General features: G+C 33.7%; 1 protein-coding gene across 7 annotated transcripts in view; it reads left to right on the plus strand.

Moving 5' to 3' along the window:
* Positions 1-5967: 5967 nt before the first annotated feature.
* Positions 5968-21001, plus strand: part of LOC115444730 (carbohydrate sulfotransferase 11) — a 64444-nt gene continuing 49410 nt past the window's right edge. For 2 of the 7 annotated variants that reach the window (XM_030170619.2, XM_030170621.2), the window contains exon 1: positions 5968-6390. The gene's annotated coding sequence lies outside the window, so the exon portion shown is untranslated. The remainder of the gene's footprint in view (positions 6391-21001) is intronic. The other 5 variants (XM_030170622.2, XM_030170624.2, XM_030170627.2 and 2 more) reach the window with 3 other exon arrangements.

The following is a 21001-nucleotide window of genomic DNA, read 5'->3' on the forward strand; positions in this document are numbered from 1 at the left end:
TACTTAAATAGTACCATAGAAAGCATAGGCGTGTGCATAATTATACAAAATAGCAAGCAATTGTAGGTAGATGTGTCTTTAATCTATAACACATAGGTACACTTAGGTAGTACCTACACGTATATGCTTTTTAATGTGTTTTCTCTATAGGAATATGTATTAATTACCTACTAAGATGTTACAAAAACAAAAAAATCACACATCATGCCTTTATCTCCGAAAAGGTTGGCAGAGGTGCATCTAAACTAAACTCTTTTACTATCTGTGTTCCGATCCATAACACGATAAGGTGCGAGTCTATTGCCATATCTGGCACAAACTCCAGACTCTAGGTTGAAACTAAGCAGAAAATACCAATATCAGTACCGGCCCGATCTGGAATTCGAACCCGAGACCTCCACCCATTTGTCGTACCGCGGACAACTAACCCATTAAAGCAACCAGTTATTAAATAAATTTTGCTGTTATCTAGTAATCAATCATTATTCACATGTCATACATAGTTCGCAATATTCTTCACTACTATTTATGTTCCAACAACATATTATTGTGAAAAGACGATTTTTTCCCATAGTAGTCTTTTCTTGTGATGACTCGTGAATTTATATAGCGTTATGCAAAAGCAGCAGCTTTAGTGAAGGGACAACTTTCGAATCTGACTAACCCTATACCGAGAAAATAATAATTACCACCCATAAAATAATAAAAACAATGGCCCACTTTTAATACTCACACGACATGGTTGAGGAAAGAGGGAAAAGTATGACCGAACAGGCATGAACTGGCATAACGCCAGATAAAGGAAAAATATGTACTACACCGAGCATTTTCATAATCGTGCCTCAGTGACTTGGCTAGATGATATATGATGACTAGTGGATTATCAATGAACCCAGAACGTAGACCCGAAGGACTTAGCGAAATCTGTAAATGAATTTTATTTTACTAACAGTAAAGAATAATATAATTTTTTCAAATAAAATCAAATTAGTTTGGCGGTTTACCATAACTGGAGACTTCTCGAAAGCTTCGTTAATCGTACGTTAACGAAATTTATATTGTGTATTTTGTCTCTATTTATTATGTTACCTGATTTATAGCAGTTTTCAATAAATGATCCTAATCTCAATCTTCAATCCAATTCGAAGAAATAATCAATTAAAATAAGTCATTTGTGAGCATGTCAAAAAGTCTTTGTTCTGATTAGTCCATTTTCGCGATAGATCGAGAAAAGCGACTGGGATCGTTTATTAAAATAGCGCTTAATACCTAACGGAAACAGCTGATATCAGTTTGACAGAACTTTCATTGTATTTTTAAGACAAGAGAGTTAAAGTCTTACATTCAACAGAAAATTTTTACTTAACTATTCGTTAAAAACATGCGATATAAATATTATTCTGTAATCGGTGATAGTAATCACAAAATATTTACGCCGTGATTGCGTGATTTCCATTTAAGCTTAAGCGGTGTTTTACTGTCACACAATAACTGAGTAACCAATTGGATAATTGTAATATGCAACTAATTTGCTGACCGTAGAGCATCATTAAATCTGACCTTCGTCATTTCGCATCCAATTTCAACGCATGCCCATTCTAATGAGGTTAAATTACCATACATTATCAAGCCGGGAATGGAAAGAAAACAATCTTGCAAGCGTTAATGAACATTGAAATGGAATCGAAAACAAAAACGCAGCCCGAGGCCTGGGAAACACGTTCGGGTGATGGTTTGTTATTGCAAAATTACATCTGCATTGCACCAGTACGTAGGTACAATTACTGTGATGTAATGAAATGTGTAGGAAAACTTTGAACATGAAGAAGCATAGACTCTTCGGTGAAAGTTAATTACTTACTGTTTGAGTGATGGATGGTATAGGGGATGTCAACATATCACTTAAAAAGTTATAGCTCTTTGCCGTGACTCGAGTGGTTACGGGCTTTGCGCTACTGTTCTTTGTTTTCGACCGAATTAAAAATTAGGCTATTGATATAGGTATTGAATATTAGATCACTTCTAAATTGAAGATAAAACCACCCTCCTCAAAAGAATCATAAGCCTGTTATGCGCCATACAAGCATTCGTCTCGGTGTCGAAATGGGACCAGAAAAGTAAACAGTATCAATATCTAATCATGGGATAGTGCAAGTAAATTTTATCGCATAAAAATTAGCTATTATAGCTTACACAAAAAAATAACAGAATTTTGTTTACTACAGCGGTTGCCTGCGTAGTTCACCTTTTCCGGAATAAAAAGTAGCCTACTATACTATACATACGTAAATCCGGGATATTGTCTAGAAAGACCTAGTGTTCATAGATATTTGCATCTACAACTAACAACATCCTTAAAATCTTCACAATTTCGCATTAATTATAAAATTAGTAAGATTAGGTCCACGAACTAATTAAATAAAAGTATCAAGAGATGAGTTTTATAACACAACACAGCTGTTCACAGAAGCATAGCTGAAGGCCAATCACAAATAGATTCGCATTATGGTTGAGTGAATCTATTTCGATTGACAGGAAATTATGTGACCGTCATCGGTTGAGTTAGCTGCACTCGTGAGCCGTTATGTAAATCCTTGTTAACAAAGATTCATCAATAGCATAACAAAAAAAAACCTTGTTTTGGGTTTAAACTGTTACGTAATTGTTTTTTCAGTAAAAGACAAAATTAAGAAAAAAAAATCTCGTTTTAGTGTATAAACTGTTACAGTGTTATGTAACTGTTCTTTTAGGTTAAATCAAAATTAGTAAAAACTATTCTTTTTATCTTATCACTATCTCTCATTATAGCGTATTTCTGTCAGCCAGGGTACCGTACCGATGAAAATTTCTTTATCCATTTCCCGTAATTCGTGTTCCGTTTTTCGTACAGTTACTCTGTAGGTCGGCATGGCAGCTGCGATCAATATGAGTCACTTGATCTTCGAGATAGTTACAACGATCGTTATCATTTAGGATTTTACTGAACTTATCAGTTATTGATGTGGATATTTCCCATAAGTATTTATTCAATTCAGTTTTAGCTGCTACCTATTTCAATAAAGACTTCGTCGAGATAATGTTAATCATCTGGATTTATTGTCGCTCTCCCATAACTAATATGTCATCGGTTGTTAACGCTGCTCCAACTTCCATCATAACTCGGACACCAATATTTATGGAGTTTAAACTAGCTTGTAGTTTTTGGTAACTAATAATGAGATATTTATCTAGTGAGAAGTCAACACTGACATAGTTTTGAATATAAACTATAAATTAACTACTTAATATGTACCTATAAATAGTATGTCTTTATGAATGCATGAAACACCTTGTCTATTACACCATATAATATTAAAAGTATACCATTAGTGTCATTTATACAAGATATTAGGTAGTAGCCGAAATACTACTATTAAAAAAAACATTTTCGAAATTAAAGAACTAGATCTACTTATATTGCATAAAGGGAAATTTCCCAAACAAATAATTACGTCAGTCTCAGTGCCGACAGGAAGATTATAAGCAATTTAGTTCTAAATGTAGCGTATGATGGACCTCAGTGAGCCCTGTCACCTACGCATACTGTGGCCGTGAGTCGTAAAGTCTAAAATAGTTTAAATGGGGTACTTCCTCTGGTGTGAACAACAAGGCATTGAAATTGCTGCGTGACTGGCACGTGATACATTGTTACTCCTAGCTCTCGGAGACAATCAGTTAACTGTACTAATGCAGTGATGTATTGCTTTCGAGAACTACTACTTCAAACATGGAACATGCTTCGTAAAGATTTTTGTGGTTTGAATCTAACAATAATTTAAATGTTCCTCTTGGATTTCTTGTGCAACAATTAAATCAGTTCAATAACGTACCTATCCATAATTATATCCACCTAGGTTTTACTCGCGTCTCCTCTCAAGTGAAAGACTTTAACTGGATGAAAGTAACGTACTTGTTATTACAAGACATAGCCTGTGAACCAAATTTAATTAAAATTTGTATAGAGGTGATTGTGTTTACCTCTTACAATCATCCAAATATCCTCACAAATTTATCATATTAAGTAAGTAAGAGAGGCTTCATATCAACGGTAGAAAGTAACGTTACGTCAAGTCCTAAAACCATAAACATAATTTTTGGATTTATGATAAGCAAATAGATCAGTAGTTTAGAAAGTGAATGGATGGGAACTGGCTTTTATGGGCGCAAAAATGGTTAATAGTTGCAAAATTTTATATTGTTTATGCGAAACGTAAGTCACCGAGAAGATTTATATAGGCGTCTTATTATAAATAGCATAAATCTATATAATATATAAAAATGAATCCCTATTTCCCTTGGTCACGCCATCACGCGTGAACGGCTAGACCTATTTCACTCTTTTTTTTGTTGTATTTGTTAATTGTCAGGAGAAGGTTCTTCCAAAAAAAAAAAATCACAAAATTGCGCGGATAATTAGAAAATTTCAGAAAACTTAACGAAAATATTAATTTTATATAACTGTCAATTGTTTGAAATAACTGTCAGCGATTGACAGAATGCGCGCTGCAAATTTAGTGGTCAATTTTTAATGTACAGAACAGGGGGGGGGGGGTGTTGTTATAGGGCAAAACAATAATTTCATGTAGGAAATGACAATAATTAAAAACAAATACTTACATACAAAATAATCTAGAGGTGAGCTGCCCTCACCTGCCCGCGCCCAGTAGCCGCAACACAAAAGATAGGTACATTTAGGTAAAGGAGCAATAACTTCCACTGTAACTATCGATAAAAAAACTAACTGTGAGTAAACAATAGCAAAATACCTACGATAATCATTGATATAAAGCTTCTTAATATGGATTCGTATGCTGATTCCAAAGACAGGTAACAGGAAGCATTTGATAGTATCGTAAGCAGACCGACCGCTTCCAAAATTTACAGTCGCGTCACGTAGAAAATGAGCCGGTGTTTGGTTCCAGCCAGGTCACTTGCAAAGCATTGTGTATTATAATCGTATGGTCGAAGTAAAATGGTTCCTAGAAAACAAACTTGCAGTATGAGGAAAACAGAACTAAAATATGAGATTGCAACAACGAGGCTCGTTCTTAAGTATGAGAGTTTTTTAAAATCATTAATTAATTATCGCCACATTTGCCTCATTTTCAGATAAGTTTGTAGCTACCAACGACGTTATTTGGAATTGGCACTCCATACGGAAAAATATTCTTATGTAACAGGAAAAAATAAAGTTCGGCGAAAAGTGGAAGCATTCGTTGCATTTGTCACCTTTATAGATTGAAGGGTATCATAATTATTGGCTCGTATATTGGCACAGTTAAGCGACTTCCAGAGAAACATTATCAAGATTTTATTATTTTAAAAGTTTGCCTTCTCTTTATAATTTTTTACGAGTATTCTATTTATAACCTCGTCTGATAAATATTTTACCACCTGAATATTTCGTGGCATAATAACAAAATAATCTGTTTTACAAAATAATTCCTGAATATAACGTCTTCGTTTAAAACTTCAACGAACAAATTAATAAATGTATCAGACATAAACATTATCATAAATTCGCTTAGACATACATGAGCATTACGCTATTTCAAACACAACGTTTAAATAAAAGTTCATATTAATAATGCTATATGTCAACAACAAAAACCACAATAGATTTGTCCCCAAATAAACCAATCCAATCGGAATACAGGAACAAGGTCATCGAATCAGCTGATGCAGCCGCCACGGATGATGAGTCACGCATGCGTGCTCTCAACCGTTTTGGCGGATTCTATAAGATTAAATTTTATGTACGGTGCGAGGAATGCAAACGCGAAAATGATTTGTATACGCTCTTCGGAACCGGGTCATCCCGAGCGGTTTGCATGTCACGGACCAGTGTCGTTGGCACAATGCACGCTCCGCTCGGAAAATACACGGTTGTTTTCATTCGCTAAGTATCGGGGTGGTTGCCAGAAATAAAGCTGCAGTGCAGTAGTGAGCTTGCAGCGGTAGACTGCGGTGCTGGCCCATTCATTGTGATGTCGAGAGGTCGATACATCGTCAGTGTCGCCGCGCCTTCTGTGCTGCGCGGTTGTACTCCGTGCCCGTGAGCCTTGCGTCGCGCTGCCGCTCACTTCGCATCACCAGTGCGCAACCGACTCATAACCATAGTGAAGCTTTTATTTATAAACAAATTCCAAATACAGTGCAAATATTGAATATTGTCATAAGTTTCATTTATTAAAAACGGTTTTCTCAATATATTCCCGAGGATGTATGTATATTAGTGAAATTGACAAACAACAATTTATTCAATATTTTTAACGTGAAAGCGCACGTGACGACAGACATTACATAAACATTAAATAATTCAACTCGGTAGTAATTTACTATAAGTTTATTGTAAGTAGCGATGTTAATGGGTGATGTCAAAGAGTCAACTTGAATAGAAACCTGCAGAAGAAACTCGTGATTCATAACTGGTAAAGAAACCTTCGTTCAGAGAGAGATCATTAAATAAACTTCGTGTGTTGGAAGCCTCGAGGCGTATAAACGACAAATAATTAATAGGTAACCGAGCTACACAAAAAATATCGACAAGAAATATCGGCTTAAACTCGGCAGTCGGTTCCGATTGATTTTCATTACCTATAATAATAGATATTACGTTGCACTTACACCTACAGATCTGAATACGGTTTTAGAAATTGTGACACGTTCGTGAATCAAATTAGGAGGCTGTACGGTTCGAGACAATGGAACATTAAGTACTAGTACGAAGTGAGGTTAGGTAAGGCCGTGGTGGATAGACGGTGAGAAAATTTGCGATATGTCGACGGTAGGAAATCACCTTATTCTCAAAACCTTCTATGTTCAATAAATACATAACATACAAATCTTTTTTGGCTAAACTTTTTGGTTTAGATCGCTGTTTTGACTTTATAATGATTGGACATATACAAAACAATAGGAATCGATGATGTTAAATAAGTTTGAAGTTCAATAAATCTTTAATTGATGCTTGATAAATTTGTTATCAGGTTTGTTTCCCTTTCTGCTAATTGCCAGAAATACATAGCCAGATTAAATTGAAGGACTTTCGTATGCAAATGAGATGATCACATCAACATTTTACAATTAACACAAACCGAATTCAATGATCAAGTTAAAAGAATAACTTCCTTTTATCGTTTTTGTTTTGTTTTGTTAATGCTCACATTTGTAAAAAGCAACTTAAATATTTTAATCTCATGTACCCTCTAGTGATAATTCTTGTCAACTTTGGTGTATTTTTTACCCTGTAAGTGACTACACTGCATCTATTGGTAAGTACAGAGGTATCGACTTTTATGTAGGATGATGATGATGACAAGCTATGGTACCTATCCCCGGTCCCCCAATGGTCGCAATTTTTTCTCGGGTTACCTTACTTAACGTACAGCGGCCGACCCCAAAAAGTGACTCACCCGTGGAAGCAACTATGGCGTATTCATCATAGATGCCAACTGCGGTAGTCAATTAGTTTCCACTTACCATTCGAATCCAGGACAAAATATATTTATGGTTCAAAAGTTCGGCATTACAACGATTTAGTTAATCGGTTCAGGTATTTACAGTAAAAGCGTTTAAACACACATTAAAATGAGCTTTCAATATGCCTATTGAAAGCTCGTTTTAGTATGTTAACAACAAAATTGCCATATAGCGTGACTAAAGTTTTTAAGTTTTCTTTGCTAGTTTATGAATGTAACATTACTCATATCAATCATTCCTAAAAAGCCTGCTATTAAATACCGCTTTGTGTAATCAATTATCAGAAATCTAACTAGAGGTAAGCTTCGTGGGTTAGTCGTGGTCCAGTTATTCTTATTTTAAGAATTAGGGTTCGTTACCTTAGAAAACTGTCTACCTATACGATTAAGGCGCAGAAGAAATTGTACTAAGAAATAACTAATCAGTTTGCTGGGCTATAGGATATATTTTATATCCGCCTAGATAGCGACCACCGTACACAGAGTGTTAGAACACGCCATAGTGGCCCACGTATGTCGCGTTCCGGAATCAGCTATGTATGGCCGGTTTCAACAGGCCGGCATAATTGTGTTGACTGCCGAGGGGTCATCTTTCATCAGTCGACATTCTATTGCACCCCACTCCATTTATCTTCGGGTACAGTGGGGTCATTTTGCTGTGCTGCTATAAAAAAATATCTCTACCTATTTGATGTAATAAATAAGAAATAGTCTGTTGTAATGTTGAACTTAATTTTTTTGTCAAGATAATTATACTTGAAGTTTAACTCAGTAATTGAATCTAATTTAAATATCTCTTTTTGGCTTTTCCAATTGCCATATTACTTTTAATCTAATTATCCCAATCGATAAGCGAGTTTAAAATTTGCGAATGAAATCTTTCTCACACCAAGAGTCGCAGTAGCTAACGTCAATATTAGTCAGCAATTGGGAATAAAGCACAAAATCCCTTGATAGAAAATGCATGAAAGAACAATGTTGTTCTAACCTTTGGGCTTTGAGTCTATTAATTATTCAAAACATGGCCGGCGTCTATTGTAAACATTATTAAATGTATAGAGAGAAAACAGTATTGCACTATTTTACACTCAATGGGTATTTTATTAAAGTTCAGTATAGATCGTTAGGTAAAATAATGGCTTAAGACTTCGTTTGTTTTGCTATTGTATTAAAGAATTCTTGAAAGTTGAAGAAATAAAAATAATAACAAATAATATTAAGTACCTACAGCTATTACTGACCCTATAAATATTATTATATTTGGGAAAAATGATTTGACAAAAAATGGCTATTCTTTGATGATAAATTTGGTTCTTTTGGCACCGTGTTTAGACCGGATTTAAACAAATGTAAAGCACGTTAGATTCTTTGTTTGATGTTCGGATCGGGCAAATGGGGGAGTGTTTTGTTTATCAAAAACGCACAATATTTTTACCAGATTGGAATTTGTGACCTATAAGACTATAGGCCGCCGCCGCTTTATCAGCACAGCCATAGGAAAGAGAAAAGGCTATGCATACTGCGAACGCTTTAGATGCACATCTGCACACCTCTTATATAATATACATCTATAATATATGCACATATGTCATGAAGATAATCTCTATGTTTAATAAGTAATGTATAAAATATATGTTTTAAAGCAGCTTTAATTTTAACGTATAGGCCTATTAAGTAAATGTTGGTGATTTTAAGATTCCATTTTCATACATTTTCCTTAAGCAGATTGACATTAGGCCGAGGTCGTCCGGTATCTTCTAACAGCAAACAAACCGCACGTTTCCAAATACATATATTTAGGTACTTATATCAGTATTGGTATATTCAAAAATAATCCACACACACCTAATGCCGAACTACTTCACCCACCGCCCACAGGCGATCTTGTGGACCTGTTTTCCACCGTGTATATTCCGTCATATGATGTGATAGAGAGCGAACCTAGCGCCATTTCGAGTACAAATTCCAGATCCCAGGCTAATACTGAATAGAAAAATGCAATATCACTGACCTGGCCCGGGGAACGAAGCCGGGACCTCAGCACTAGAGTCGTACGCCACCGAGGCAGTATCCAAAATTATTTTTTATATATATTTATTATTTTCCGATGTAGAAGTAGTGGTTTATATATGACTATATATCCGAAACGAATTTACACAGGAGAATAAACTTTAAAGTATATGCAATTTGATTAAATATTTAATAGGAAAAACACATCATTTCATCTTCGCTAAATCAGTTTAGTCATGGTTATATTAATATCAATATAAGTCAAGGTTACAAAGCTTCAAAACATTTTCTTAAGTTAGTATTTTATTTATAACCTTTATTTGCTAATGACATAAATGAATTATTGGAGATTTCTTTATTTAAATCAAATATTAAGGTCATTTTGTGTGCAAAATACTAAAACTTTGCTGACAATTGGCATAGGTACTCCATACTTACATGATTATGGATTTACTCAAGAACCCAGTAAAGTGTCTTTGCAGTCGTAACGATTAGCAATAATACTATTCAAAATAAACAGTTTGAAACCATTTTTAATTTATGGAAGAGGGATAAATATCAAACAGGAGATGTTGAAGACAAAACTTAACTATAGATGGGAAGACATGGATTGGGGGGAGAGGAAGACAGTCCTTGTAATATTTACAACTACAGTTTAATCTATAAAATGATATACCTAAACAGTTCTACATATTTTCAATAAGGTCCGGGCCAATTTTAAATTATATTTTTATGCTTTACTATTAAGTGTCTCGATGTGTCTTTAAATTTAACATCAAAGTTTTCACCATAGTTTTAAAAAATATTTTTAAAATACCTTATTGAAATGATGATTGTCATTACAGGGACTGCTTTCTAGATCCTAGTTAGAGTCCACACTTTTTAAACAATCTTCTTTTTTATGAATAATTTCCTTGACAAATTCGGTAATCGCCACAGCTAATTCTATTTAGCTAAACCACTAAAATGCTTACAAGGAATTTATTTGAATCTCCTAGGTCACTTTATTTGTTTATTCTCCAGGCTGTAATTTATATCCTTTATAGTATATTAAATTGATTTAAATACTATGTTCCATTCAAAAAGTGGCGATAACCTAGTTGGGTGTGGAACGGACTGTCGAGACGAATGATTTTTCTAAAATTATGTGGGTATTCTTTGTGAATTATCGCTTGCTTTGGCGTTGAAGGAAAACATCGTGAAGAAAGATGCATACTTGAGAAGTTCTCTATAGAAGTTTTAGGGTGTGTGAAGTCTACCAACCCGCACTAGGCCAGCGTGGTGGACTAAGGCCTAATCGCTCTCAATAGTAGAGGAGGCCCGTGCCAAACAATGGGGCATTGTAAAATACAGGGCTGATATTATTATAGTGAAAAATAAAGGTAATATTACCTAGGTCTAGTTCCACACATAAAAACAAGAACTTCTGTCCAAACAAATGCATTATTTTCGTGTTGGTTCATCGAACGGACTTACTTAACATTTAGTAATGCCTTATTTCGCCAAACTTGGTTTTTAGTTATGTAAACGAAACAAACGCGTCTGATGTGGAAATTATGAAACTAGTTTCTATATTTATATATTAGTTTTAATTATTAATTAGGGTAATTGATGCAGACATGAGACAATAAATATCATGTTATATGTAACTGGAGCCTAAATGACGTGTTCGTCCTATGTATTAAAACAAATATAATGGGCCAGAGTCGCCATAATAATAAACGTAGTCACGGTGTTAAGTAAATTTTTGTATGGAAAATTGATCAGCACCCCGTGACCGTATTTGGAACTAATATAAGGCAGCATGAATATTGCGCGCGTGTAAACTTTGAATAGTAAATCGTGTAACCATGGTAACGGTTAACTTAAAATGGGAATCGGCAGTACCTTACAGTATAGATACTTACTCTAAGGTAAGTACCAAAGACATTAAACAGTATTATAGACCGGACATCAGGCCCAAATTTGTGCTACAAAATTTATTAGCAACTGGTAATAAGTCGTTGTCTTATTTAAAACTAGCGACCCGCCCCGGCTTCGCACGGATACAATATTTCTCCACTATTTAATGGATGTTATTATACATATAAACCTTCCTCTTGAATCACTCAATCTATTAAAAAAAAAACCGCATCAAAATCTGTTGCGTAGTTTTAAAGATTTAAGCATACATAGATAGGGACAGCGACTTTGTTTTATACTATGTAGTGATGATCGTGTGACGAGATGTCATAGCGTACTCAGATATTGATTCAGAAGTAACTTATATACAAAAATTATGCTTATATGCTCATTAAAATCTTAAAATCGAGATATGGAAAAAATATAAAGAATTTTACATTGGTGTTTTGCTATTTCACAGTAGATTGAGTATCCTTCGCATGAGCGCAAAAAGTTGTAGCACAATCTTCCCAATGTCCGCTCTATATATTCTTAGACCTCTGGGCAGTACGAATTTGTTGCTTTAACGTATATTATTGTCAAACAACTACAGAGTCGTAAACGTTACTAACTTATTATTATTATATTATAACGCGTAAATTCCTGATAGGTGTATTGGCATGTTGTTTGCTATATATTTTATAAAGAGACAGCTTTGATTAAGTACTTATTAATGTGTCATTACTACTAAAAAACGTTACATTATATAAAAATGATTGGTATTATTTAATACGGATTGATCTAAATTTGTTAACTTTATAATATACTTCAGAAGCATTAGTATAAGTTCTTTATAAATCATAAATTATGATACTAACTACACAGTACATACTATTATAGAGGTATACTAAAATATACTTATTTTGTTTCACACATTTGTCTTCATACAAATTGTGTGACTGATTAGATTTCAATCTCGAATATTCTCAAAAAATCTTCTATAGATAATATCCAACTATATACAAATAATATCTATACACATATAGGAGTATGTATGTACGTTTTATTACATCAATTTCCCATCTATAAAATGATCTGGCGTGTGGCCCTGAATGTCATCTAATAGTGCAATATCATCCTCTTTACGACCTTCGACGATCATTTATCACAAATTGGAACAGAAGTCAGTAATAGCTCGTGTGTAGACAATCTATTAATCTTGTGAGAAGCGGAGTCCCGTACAGCGTGCCAATCGATTGGTGACCTTTCTTTAGTTTACAGACGACGAGTTCAAGTGCCCACTTATTGCGTAAGTTATTTATCAAGACCGTTTGGGATTTACTGGAGTTCTTTTCTCAATGCTAATTTTTCTCAAGTAATCGATTAAGTTTTTTTTTATAGCTTTAAGTAAGCGAAAGCGTAGAACGTAAGCGATACGGCCGCCCATAAACAGTAGAAACACCATCCAACACCTTGAATTATAAAGTATTGTTTGGTATTATACTGCGCTCGCCATCCTGATGCATGTGATGCTAAGTCTTAGTATGTCCATTTACACTGGCTATATAGTTGAAGTGAACTATACTGTTACCCTCGATTAGGTCGCAACATCAAGCAAACCTGCCACGAGGATAGGTAGAAAACAATAATATTTTATTAATATTATTTAAAGAAAATTTTGCAGTTCGGAATATTTGGTGTAAATAAAAACAAAACCGCTGAACTAATTCAGACCAAATGGGCACACAGCGGGAAATCCAGCGTTGCCGATACAATATGAAAAACATAAAATCTAGTTACAACGTTATTTAACTCTTTACCATAGTAAAGATGGAGCTATGACGAGTTGTCGTTGGTTACCATACGTGCCGTCTAACATGCTATGCAGTGGTTGATCTTGGAATGCGCCTGGCAAGGGCATGAAGAATTTAAACGTTCAAGATGGTGACTCTCCAAATGATTATGGTAATGACATCTAAACCTAATTTGAAAACTTTGATACATTTAACTAATAGTTCACTATATTTTGCTATAATTCTAAATTGCATTTTCTTAATACTCTATTACGTACATATTTTGTTTATTTTTCTTTTCATTATCGTTTACAAAATCTCATTTGTCTCATCAAAATTGTTTCCGTTTCCGATCTATATCTTTAATGGTTTAAAATAATTCAGAACACATACGCACATCACACCTTTCTCCCCCAAAGGGATCAGGTGCAGTCATCGTATCTACTTTTTTCACCAAGTCCTTTCTCCCATGAAATGGTATTATTCGAGCCTATATCCACATAGGGCACGAATTTCAGACTACGAGCTGATGCTGAGCAAGAAAATCTAATATGATTTTCCTCGAACCGAGATATGAACCCGGTACCTTTGAGCAGCGTCGTGCGCGCGCATTACAACTACACAACCTAGACAGTCAATAATAATTCAGATACGTGTTTAATAATAAAAATAAACAACTAACACGGATATGTTATCATCTATAGCTATACGGGTTTCCATAGCTCGCCAAGATTTCCTTTCTATAATCATGTCCTTGTGTTTAAATACGTACAAGTACATAAGACACATTTGTATAATCCGTCCTTACTTATTTAGCCAATCAACGCACTCCTCTCAGCTATAAGGATTTAATTCCAAATTAAAACATTAATTCCTTATTAGGTGAGATTTTTTTGTTATCCTAAATGTTCTAACAGGGAACAAAACAAACGGCATTTTTATTACGTCACTTGTGTGTATTTTTGACATTGACATTCAAGCGACGACGGTCAACCATTCAATCAGTGGTCGTGACCGGAATATCCATAATTTTTTATCCATCGTTCGAACAGATTTACCGATTTGTTGCATATCTATTTGTTATAGGCTCAATCATAACAACAAACTTCTGTGTACCTTCACCTTCGTTTGTTTTTATAAATATGACAGTTTATTTAAACTGATATACCTAAAACTTACGAAAGACAATATGTTAAGAATTTAAATTTGAAGAAAAGAAATACGTTAGACTAGGCAGTATGGTCGTAAGACTATAGCCTGTCCTCTCAGGACGACGAAAAAAAAAATGATATACCTAAAATATTTTTGACATAATGTACAATTGCCATAATAAAAAAATGATTATTCTTTATTTTAAATATGTATCGTAATAACATTAAAGAGCCTAAAATATAATTGATTGAATTTTTATTTTATTTCGAGCTATTCGAACTATGTTTATAATGTAATTAATACTTTCGATACATTCAAAGCATATCCCACTTACGTATTGCCCATATATTATATATTATCACAACAGTGATACAATACACGGCTATTAATTATCGCTCGAGGTAATCAATTAGTTTTAAACATAGCCTATAGACGCATTATTGGTTTAGTGACATTATAAATTGTAATACTCTTAACTTTGCGGCACTGGGTTCGATATGCGTGAATAACACACGAAAACATGTGTGAGATTTTTTAGTAAAAAAAAATACCTAATTTACTTCGCAATTGAGAACTCTAATGCTAGGGAAATTAGATGTATTTTTAGGATAGAATTATCTAATGTAGCTACCACACTGCCGGATAGAAACTTCATTGGATAATCGGTGTACCCGAATGTAATTCTAATTGTGCTATTTTTTATATCTATGTAGGTATGCCTATATACGCCTAACTTAGAGCTGCTTTTCAATACTTAGCAAACAGGGATAACGGTTTTAATAACTTAAATAATTTGTTAAAAAGACAAAATAACCGTATTAAAGATTCTTCGATTAGTAAATCCTTGAACCAGGATGTAACAAACTATTAGTTAACAGCTCATAAAGACAGGAAAATAGTCTTTCGAAAGGTAAATCTGTCACATAAAAGATACAAAAATGAAAGTCCTTGGATGACAGCCAAATATTTACTCCACTATTTCAACTAGCCGACCATTGTTGCAATTCACTTGCGTTTAGCGTAATGAGATATTTGCCACAGATTAGATTGTTTCATTTCCAAGCTCATTAAAATAATAGTTGTGATATTTTTATTAAACAGAATTACATTTAGGTATAAATCTAATTACCTATTTAAATTATTTACTTTGACCTATTTATATTACACGTGAAATTGACATTCAATTGATAAAATAATAGATTTAGGACTAGCGTTACATTCTAATGATTTGAAAACATAATGCCTAATTTTTAATGGTTGTTAACTCAGTTGTACCGCATGCGGGATGTTCTTGAATACGGGATAGCGACAAATGAAAATGGTTGCCACATGCGGGCCCTGTGGCATGCTTAAACAGAATTCTCCCGTATCCCGCATGCGGTCTCTACGATAAAAAAAATGTAATATTAACTTCACAAAGTATCGAATTTACTTTAGGAATACTAGGTTTGAGCAAAAAAACTTTGATATGAACTAAGAGTTTCTAATCATGTTTATTCAGAATTGTAGACGGAATACCGCCGCCTTATGCTGCACAGACAGGTACACAATGCTAAAGAAATTATCGGAGCCGTGTTAATTTTTAAAGAAAAGATTATGCACAGAGAATATATCTAATTTTTTAGGCTTCCCATAATCTTATGACTTACACATCTTCCACTTAATGCCTTTTTTTTATAAAAGTGATAGTTTCTGGTCGTGCTGACAACCTAACTCATATTGATTATAATGCTTTTGACTGCAAAAGTCATAATTTCTGATCGTGCTAACTAATTTATTTTGATGAAATTACCAACAGTGCAACAACCATTCAATATTCTCCAATTAATTAACTTAATTAAAAAATATGCTCTCATTAGTTCGAACGAATATTGTGAAATTATATCAACACCCGCAAAATATAACATTACTTCCCGTTATTAATTAGTCTTATCTTACTAATATTAAATAGAAAAGTTTGTAAAATGTTTGGATTATTGGATGTTTGTTACAAAAAAACTCAGTAACAGCTGAACGGATTTAGATCAAATTTAGCACATACATGAACAATGTCCTGGAATCTAGGTCTATTCTTATGACATAATAAAATAATAGATCTCTATAATATACACAGCTTTAACATTCAAATTCACATATATAAATATTATGGAGTCATTCATTAATGATTTGCTCAGTAAAAAATAAAAGTAGGTACATAATTATATGCTAGGCATTTTTTATATTATGCCTTTTCTGTACGTTCTAATGTCTGTATTTATTTATCATTATCATATGTATTATCTACACTTATTATGCAATTATAATGTGTCGTTGTTACTAAACTATACTAAGAAAAAAGTGTAGCCGTATTCCATACTTCTTTAAAAGAAATAAGGCATTCGTTAAAATTACGTGCTAAAAATATTCTACATAAAAAAGACTAAATAATAAAATTAATTACCATAAAAGATCCTGGATGCAACATATTTTCTGTGGCGAGATAAAAAATTTAGTTGTCGTAGTATAATCTGTTATTGTTTTTATATTGTATCGCGATAAAATTGGAAGAATAGTATTATTTCTTTGATATTGCGATTCAGTTAGTTAGACCGCTGAAGGAAAAAATAATTGTCTCTAATTTTGGGGGGTGTGTGAAGTCTATCAATCCACACTGGGCCAGCGTGGTGGACTGAGGCCTAATTCCTCTCAGTAGTAGAGGAGGCCCGTGCCCAGCAGTAGGACAGTATATAATACAGGGCTAATATTTTATGTTATTTGTGGCCTTATATGTTGCACGAACTCCAATGTTTGTAGAACGCTTTGTCGCGTAATTGGCCTATTATCACAATTACTGGCTTAACTAATGGACGAAGCGATAGCGCATACAACTTAGAGCATGAAAAACCTGCTTACGTTGCGGGATTTAATGGTTTATAATGTCTATGGTTGGCATGGACACTGAGGCAAGTTACGGGAATGTAAATTACGTTTAATTAGTTAATTAAACTATGGCCAGGTTTAAGATAAAGTACAACATTGTAATGAAATTTGCGTATCTGAGAATTAGTTTTAAGATGGGTGTGGAAAGTCTGCCAATCTGCATCTCAAACCAGTGCGGCTCAAGGCTTACACTCTCTCATCGGTAGAGGACAACCAATAGGAAAATACGAAATTAAATGCATTAGTAAATTACTCCATAAACACATAGCTTTACGGGTCTTTTCACATACGTGGTGTCATAGAAATCAAATGTTACTTTTGTTTTCTTTATTTACAAATAATTGTGAATATACTAAAATTTAATTCAAGTGCAAACATTTCTACACAAGTGTGTCTTAGTGTAACCAATCAGCAAATTAAACAGGGCTACAACTCCAATATTCCATTAAAACATAAGAATATTACAAATTTTCAGAATCGAGTTGCATGCACTCAAATTAAAACCATTTGAAGACAAATTAAAATATAAAACGTTTTGACCTACTTTGTTAATAATTTGTTAGTCCAAGCGTATTATGAATATATCGTATAATATGACTATAAATTCAGGTTAATTGACAAGCTACATTTTACAAGGTTTTACATATTCAATGATACTATCTAATACTAGGATAAAAACGTAATATTTTTATGTACAATAACTCTGTGGGATCATATCGGTATTTTTACAACCACTGACATTTTAATCGAAGTGCAAATTTGATTACCGTATAGATAAAAGACTAAAAAATCCTCTGTATATCGGATTATAGACGGAATTGCTCCTCCTGACCTTACATTTAAGTCCACGCCTTTACCTCTATAAGCTTCAGCAGAGGCGTAACTAATCAATTCGTTTTTGTTCGAACTTGTAATGTAGTAGAGGAGAGCGTTTAGCAAAGTAAAGTGATTTTTGAATGAATTCGCATTAAATGTGTACTTATTTTGCCTGAACCTGATATCGAACTTAGGATACGGTTTACAGCCCAAATACACTATCCATAGACCATTGAAACGGTTCTGAAACACGCTACTTTAACCCTTATGAACTACAGAAAAGGTAAAATAACAAAAAAAATCGTTTGACCTAAAATATTGTTTACCATTAATATATAAAATAAAATAGGTACTTTATAGGGTATTGTTATGACTTAGAGTAAGGACAAAACAAAGCGTGGGTGTTCTAACCATCGTGATTGCTCTAGAATTATAAGAAAATGTCCATGTTCTAGATTATCTAATAAATATGCATTCAGGTCGAAACAATTTAATGCAAAATCAAAGTTAGTAAACATGAAGATGTCACGAATCGATGCAATACGCCGCTGTGCAAATGTTCGGAAATAAACACGACAGACTCTAGAGCCTCGATAGCGGCTTCCTGTAATTATAAATGTTAGCATAACGTAAGGCTGGGCGCTCACTATGAAAATGAAATGATTCCGCTTTCTTCTATTTGCCATTTCGTCTTGTTCTTATATTACTACAAAAAACGTAGTCTATGAGTGCACTGGAATTATCCAGTATAAAGCCTATTAAGGTTTATCTTAGTTAGTTTACGATCATCTGACTGGTGTCAGAATTAGCTAATTGGTGCAAGAAGTTGCGCTTATAAGCTGCGAAAATTATTTTACCTTTGCTAATGTGAATGATAATTGTTGTCAGTAGTGGAAGGTAGCGAATTACCTTTAGATATTGAATTGAATATTATAATAACACTGTTTTATTATAATTTCCATGTGACGCTAACTTGCATTACGGTATTAAAAATTACGTCAATAAATCATTTGATTGCTAGTGAGCGCCGAGCCCAATGTAAAAGCAATGGCAAAAAGTTTACTATCGGTCAACATTCACCCAGCGATACGTCTATGCATTAACATTTATATGTAGTTTCCAATGGTTCCGCAATAACTAGGAAATATTAATGATGAAACTCATTAAAAGGAATTTAACTACCAGTCTCTCTCCCGGCTTTATTATTATTATATTTTTTATTGTATTTTTAAATGAATAAAATTGCTAGTGGTTAGTACTAAAATGTTACGAAAAAGAACGGGAAAATAAAGAAATAAATAATTAATGATCCAATACCGAATAATATAGAATATTTTTTTTTACTGAAGAAAATGGTAATTAATAAAAATAAATTTAAACATTGTTGCATATTTCGCATCTACATCTACATTATGTAATATTGTTCATAAACTTAAGAATTCTTTAGAATCAATGAAGGGTAACAAGTTATAACTAATTACTATACATGATATTTTGTGTAGGTATTGAAAAAATCAGTAAACTCTTTATTTTTCTGGAGACAATGAACTTGGAATCATTGATTGGTTTAATTATAACATAGCTAGGATTTGATTCTTTATTATAGCAAACTATGGCTCCAAGCTAAGTTACACAGACGAACGCCACATTTCCTTTAATTTATTTATGGAGCTTGGTTGTAATTTCCCGACCATGTCGCTCAATCAGTCCGTTTTCACAGGTGTTTACTCACTTTTCACCATTTCAAAATATTTATTTAATAAAACCCTCCTCCTGACGCAAGAACCAACAAAAAAACTATTTATAATTCCCACATTAAAACTCAAAGTATGGATCCACTTCGCACACATTCCGACAAAATATGATGTAATTCTCTAACTCCATAGTCGGATCAATTTCAGGATCCAACGCCACATTAAATAATAAAATTATAAATCCACAAACCTAAACGTCAAATTTTAAAACATCCTAAGATTTTCCCTAGTGCCTTCATCTATGACATGCCAGTCTTATGCAAAAGTACGTAAACAACATAAACTATGAATTGCATCACTCTAAGATGCTATTTTATGTGGCATTATGTTGTTAACATCTGACCTTCTAAGAGCTGTATTTAGAACTTGGTTCATCATCGCCTCCAGGCGCAGTTGGCATTTAAAATGCTACGAAACACGTAAATAACTCGCGTGTTTATTGATACGCAGCTAATCCAACAGTGCAACGATATAGAAAGTTAATTATGTAGTGTGAGATTGTGATGAGTAAAGATATCATTTCACACACGACAGCAGCGACAAAATTGTCGTGTACAGCACAAATAGTTGCGTTAGAGATACAAATTTACTTACCTATGCAAGTAAAGGATCACTGTCCGACATAATTGTAAGGCACAGCACATATTTCTGCATTAAAGGTGCGAATGTAAACATTAGTGATTCTTTGTTTGAAATTGTTTATCTTAACATATAAGGATTTTTATTTATTATTTCGGCATTGTATATTGCGCTTATAGTATACAAGATATTTAGAACTACCTTTTGCCCGCGGCTCTGCCCGCGTGATATAGTTTATCGGGATAAAGTTTTGCGTTATAACCTCTCAAAAGTTATAAATTTTCTCCGTTTTCAACAGTTTTCATTACTGCTCCGCTCCTTTTGATCATAGGGTGATGATATATAGCCTTCGTGATCTATCCAACACTAAAATATTTCTTCAGTTCGAACCAGTAGTTCCTGAGATTAGTGCGTTCAAACAAACAAACAAACTCTTCAGCTTTATATAATAGTAAAAAGTATCCTATGTCCGTCTCCTGGTTCTAAGCTACCTCTCCACCAATTTTCAGCCAAATCGGTTCATCCGTTCTTGAGTTATAAATAGTGTAACTAACACCATTTTTTATACATAAAGATA

The sequence above is a fragment of the Manduca sexta genome, chromosome 16 (assembly GCF_014839805.1).
Source record: "Manduca sexta isolate Smith_Timp_Sample1 chromosome 16, JHU_Msex_v1.0, whole genome shotgun sequence".
Taxonomy (NCBI): Eukaryota; Metazoa; Arthropoda; class Insecta; order Lepidoptera; family Sphingidae; genus Manduca; species Manduca sexta.